The sequence below is a fragment of the Trichomycterus rosablanca genome, chromosome 1 (assembly GCF_030014385.1).
Source record: "Trichomycterus rosablanca isolate fTriRos1 chromosome 1, fTriRos1.hap1, whole genome shotgun sequence".
NCBI classification, from domain to species: domain Eukaryota; kingdom Metazoa; phylum Chordata; class Actinopteri; order Siluriformes; family Trichomycteridae; genus Trichomycterus; species Trichomycterus rosablanca.
The window spans coordinates 65,229,577-65,235,576 of NC_085988.1; positions in this window are offsets into that span (position 1 = coordinate 65,229,577).

Consider the following 6,000-nt stretch of genomic DNA (forward strand, 5'->3'; position numbering starts at 1 on the left):
ATGAATTGTAATTTATTCTGGGCTAGCTTCTACTGTGCTATTAAAGACTACTGTCTCCTGTCTCCCCTCTGCGCTGTCTTAACTCTGTCCTTCCTGCTCTTGTCCATTTCCTTGCAATTCTTACTTTAGATCTTTTTTTTTTAACTTACTTTCTACACTGTACTTTGCTCAGCATTCTCTTTTAAGAAGACACCTTTATGTCTTTTTATAGCTTTTTTCTGAGAGCCTCTACCTCATGCACATCACATTGTTAGCTTTAGATCTGAACAAAGGCCTGGTTTACTGTATATGATTGGTTATAAATGTTTCATAGTATACTGCCTGGCTTTAAAACTAAACTTAACAATGTTGCCAAAATTATGTGAACACTCCTCCTACAGTTCCCACACAAAGTAACTAGACAGTAACTAGTCTAATTAATAGAAATATGAAAAACAAACAAAAAAAATTAATTATCAGCCTGTTTGAAAATGTTTCTACTAGTGTTCTACTCCTAGATTAAGAACTATTTGCATATTCCTCCTTGCCACAGAGCAGGTATTATTTGGGTGGTGGATCATTCTTAGCACTGCAGTGACACTGACATGGTGGTGGTGTGTTAGTGTGTGTTGTGCTGGTATGAGTGGATCAGACACAGCAGTGCTGGAGTTTTTAAATACTGTGTCCACTCACTGTCCACTCTATTAGACACTCCTACCTAGGTTACCTTGTAGATGTAAAGTCAGAGACGATCGCTCATCTATTGCTGCTGTTTGAGTTGGTCATCTTCTAGACCTTCATCAGTGGTCACAGGACGCTGCCCATGGTTCGCTGTTGGCTGGATATATTTTTGGTTGGTGGACTATTCTCAGTCCAGCAGTGACCGTGAGGGGTTTAAAAACTCCATCAGTGCTGCTGTGTCTTATCCACTCATACCAGCACAACACACACTAACACACCACCACCATGCCAGTGTCACTGCAGTGCTGAGAAATAATACCTGCTCTGTAGTGGTCCTGACCATTGAAGAACTTGAAGCATTAAAGGGGGCTAACAAAGCATATTTTATATATCTATCTTTAATCCACTGTGCTGTTTTAGGGGCATTTTGTGCTAAGTAAACAACCGACCTGTCCTTCGGCTATCTAACAGAGGGACACATCTTTTACTCATGAATTCAGGTCTACTTAGCATTATCCATTTCCTTTTTAATCCTGATCAACTGCCAAGATCCATCTAAAGAGAAACAATCCCTCTTCAGTATTTTAAGGTATGTAGGCTGTCTTTGGTTTAGTCCAAAAAGTTAAATCTTGGTCTCATTTGACCTTAAAGTGCAAATGAGACTCAGTGCAGCACAAATGCTCTTTTATCTGAATCACAAAACCAATGCTCTTTTACTGAGTTTGCAAAAAAACAAACATCTTTTTTACAGACACTACAAAATCTTATCAACAGAACATTAGAGCAACAGTTAGACAGTTGGGATGGTGAATGTGTGGGGTGTTTTGTTTGATCTGGATGACTTAATATATTCCCCAAGCTTTGGTGGCAGTTTATTACGCTAGCCCACCACTGCTGAGTGGTTTGAAGATTGACAGGCTTTGAACCACCAACAGGTTGTTGGATGGCCAAAACTCATTGATGCCAGAACACAGTTAAGCCAGAGACCAACACAAGGTGCTACAGTGGCTCAAATTGCAGATAATTTTACTGCTGGTGATGAAATTAATGAGTCAAAACACAGTGCATCAAACCCTTCTGTTTATAAAGCTGCACAGTCACAGACCAGTCAGACTGCCCATGCTAAATCTTGTCTACAATTGAAAGCACCTACAACTGTCAAGCAGGCATCAGAACTGGAAATCAGAGCAATAGATGAAGGTTGATAGGTCAGACTAATCCTGTTTTCTCCAAAACAGGATACATGTGCACCTTTACCTGCAGAAGAGATTGCACCAAAATGCACGATAGGACAACCCATCTTGCAATGTATGGAAGCTAGACCTGCTGGTGATGTCCTGGTACCGAATACCACAGATCAGGTCAGAGTTGGTTTGACAGCATAGTAGATGGGTGGTAAATGTTTTGGTTCATGTGTACATTACTATTAGGATACTTGCAGTAAACTTGGAAAGCCAGTCCATTTAAATCAATGAACAAGTGAAGACATACCTACTTCAAAAAGACAGTAATCTTACTACTAAACAGAATTGTTCAGCAAGGCACAATGACACAATGACGTATAGCTTTTCTATTAGCATATGCAACATTATTCCCAGGCAATGCCTCTGAGAACAGAGAAAGATGAAAGTCCATATTACCCTATGCAGAAACAAAGACCAAGGATTTCTGCCACATTTCATTACTCATTATTTTTAATAGTGAGTCAAAAAAATGGCATCTTTTGTTTGTGTCTTTCAGTCACCAGTTTGAGATTTTATACTATGCTGATTTAGTGCAGATTGTGTCTTTGATAGGTTTTGTTAGGTGCCAGATTTCGTGCGGGTTGCCAGATTTAGCTTCACCCAACATGGCTCAAGGCACTATGGAGTTACTCCATGGGGAGTCACGCTAAACCAGCCCCCGCTCTTTGTTCAGTGATGGCTCTACTCAGATGCCAAAATGATGAGATCTCCCAATTTTGTCATCGGAAGAGTGTTAGAACAGAGCCTCAGGGTGGTAGGTCCCTGCTGAGTTTGGACCCACTCTGGCGCCTGCCTCTCCATTTCCTTCCTAGATTTATTTGAGGAAAGTTCTTCTTTCAGTCATTAGCAGTGCAAAGAAAGGAACATTTTTAATCATTTCTCCATAGACATGCTTATACTGCATTCACATGTAAGCTTTCCAAAACCGGTACTTAAGGTTTCCTATGCCTAAGTCTGACATTTTTGTCTAAATCTGTTATAAATATAATTTAGTTTTCTTGTTTTTGACTTTATCTTGCAGCATTTTAACTGTATTTGCTGTGATTTTGGGTAACTAGAGTAATAGCATGGATTTTTCTATGCCAGCAGTTAGCATGAAGCACTGTTGATGAAACTGTGGGTCTCCTGTTAAATATCTGTTGATGGTTAGAACTGTGGGTCTGTTGATGGTTAGAACTATCTGGATCTGCAGTAAAGTCACAGCAAAGTGCATTTAAGCTAAACAGGATTCAAGCTAAAGTTCTTCAGCTAATACTGAGGAGACATACTTTGTAGTTTACCAGCCATTGTGGCGAATTTCAATTGCCAAAACATTTGCCAAATTGCCACAATTGCCAACATGTACAAACCCAATTATTTTTGAAAAGTCATTGATATATTAACTCTCCTTGAGCTTTAGTTAACTAGTACAGCACAAAGAAAATATTTAATTGCAAATTATTTTTGGGAATTCCTTGTCTGTTGCACATCATTGGCCCCATGTGCACAAAGCAAGGGCCATAAAAGAATGGTTTGATGAGTGTAGTGTAGTGAGGTGAGAAATGTCAAGTTATTTCAGCTTTCACAGAGAGCAAACATACTGTTTTACTTTCATGTCTACTTTCATGTTCTACGTTGTATCTCAAGCTCTGTTTAATCATGCAGTCAGTAATAAACTTCAGCACAGTTTTAATTTTAAAGCAAAGTCTTTAAAACTTTTGGCAGGAAGAACAGAGTGACCTGTTGTAGTTCTAAAAGAACTAATTCTCACCTCACCACACAGTCGGTGACAACATGGTTGTGTTTGTAGAAAAAAAGTTTTTAATTACTTATATAGAAAATAGCTGTGTCAGGCCTCTGAGGATGTAGACTTTTTTCTGCAGTCTGAGTCATTAACAATTTAGCTAACTGTTTACATCAGCCAAGCAGCATTGTACAAAAATATTTAAGGGCAGTCAAAACTTGTTTTCGGAGAATTAAGTGGGTGTTTTTAGGCTGAATTGTTTAAAAAGAATGAGCAAATATAGCACTATATATACACTATACAGTATAGTATAGCACTGTAGCTAAAAGCAATCACGAATGAATAAAAGCAAAAAAGTCGTTAAAATCCAACATTTGGCTATTTGCTCAGCAATATAATATCTCCTGTTTTTTGAGTTTGGAAGTTTATGCAAAAAATTTTATAATATTCATTGTACTAGTCCTGATTTAGACAAAATACAATTCCCTGAAGTAAAATAAACAACACTTTTTGTTTCTGCCTGTACTTAGATTAGGTGCAGAGATCCGAGCTGTAATGTATTATGGTACATGGTATGGTGTGGTATTATTTTTTCCACTTTAGTGGTGGGTCTTTTAAGGATAAGTGTAGAACATACAGTATGCTATATGACCTGGACAGCCAGGAGAACCCAAATGAACCTTGACTTTCTGGTCTGTTTTTTTTTTTCACTTTAGTTGTTTGCAAACTGAACTTAAAGCATTGAAATTCACGCAACTGTAAATCAAACTTTGGGGAATTTCCAGCTTGTTTGGCTACATATTTTGCCACATCACTAGAACACACAAAAGGATAACTCTCCTTGGAAGAAAGACACAGAGATTAACAACAAAACAGGCAGGCAGTAAAACAGGCAGTAAACTGATGTTAACATCTACTACCATATTAGTTTTTTTTTTATCTAATTATAATGTAAACATTTTACAGCAGGATATTACACAATTTTCCACATATTTCTGTGGGCATGAAGGGAAATGGCAAAATAATCTATATTTGCAGTTTGTGCATTAGTGCTGCTCTACTGTTTCCTGTTTCCAGCTCATTTAAAAAGCTGCACTGATTAGCATATAGTATTGCTGTCAGAGCTACAGGAAACAGCATGGTGGCCAGTTTAAATCATCTTCACTGACCTGTTTACCATTAATGTCACCACTAGAAGTATAAAGTTATTACCCAGATCTGAACTTTACAGAGCTACCCAACTAAGGTAGAACTACAGTATATGACATTTTGCTCACAAATTTCAGACAGATTTATTTAGATCCATTAGATCGAGATCACCCAGGTGAGATCTGTGTATGACTCATTTAAAAAGCTGCACTGACCAAGTAATAAGTATCCAGTAATTCCCCTATATAAAAATGTCTGTATTTAGATTAATTACAGAAGTTCCTTATTCTCCATAGATGTTGGCATCAAAGATAAATTCTCACTAAATTCTTTGTTCCTGTTCCAGTAATGTATATAATGTAGAGGAATTAGTGACCTGCACAGAGCCCAGACCCCAACCCCACCAAACACTATATGGATTAATTGAAATGTTGACTGTAAGCAAGGCCTTCTCATCCAAAATCAGTGCCTGAACTCATAAATGCTTTTTAACTGAATTTGCCCAAATTTTCACAGACAAATTAAAAAATCTTGTTCAAACAGTGGAGGTTCTTATAGCAACATTATATTAATGCCTATGGATTAAGAACGGTATGTCCAACAAGCTTGGGGCGGCACGGTGGCTCGGTGGGTAGCACTGTCGCCTCACAGCTAGAAGGTCCTGGGTTCGATCCCCAGGTGGGGCGGTTCAGGTCCTTTCTGTGTGGAGTTTGCATGTTCTCCACATGTCTGCATGGGTTTCCTCCGGGAACTCCGGTTTTCCTCCCATCGTTCCTGTCATGAATGTAACCAAAGTGTAAAACATGACAATAAAATCCCAATAAACAAACAATCCAACAAGCTTATGGTCCACATACTTTTTTCCAAATACTTTTGGTCATATAGTGTACATGTAGCAAAATCTGGGCATGTAATAAGGCACCCAAATGACACAACTGAAAGAAATGTCATAACAGGAGTTGTGGAGGAATTCAGGAGATGTAGAAGACCAAGAATAAGCTGGATTGACAACATTACAACATGAATTGCATTATCGGGCTAGTCTGCTACAGACAACACAGGACAGAGGGCACTGGAGAAAGCTTACAATGTAATGATGTTATGTATCATTTATTATGTACATTCACTTGTTAATTCTGTAATGTCAATGTCTTTGTGTATCTAAAGCAAATCCTGAAAACACTGATTGAAAGGCGGAATACACCCCAGAAAGGGCGCAAATCA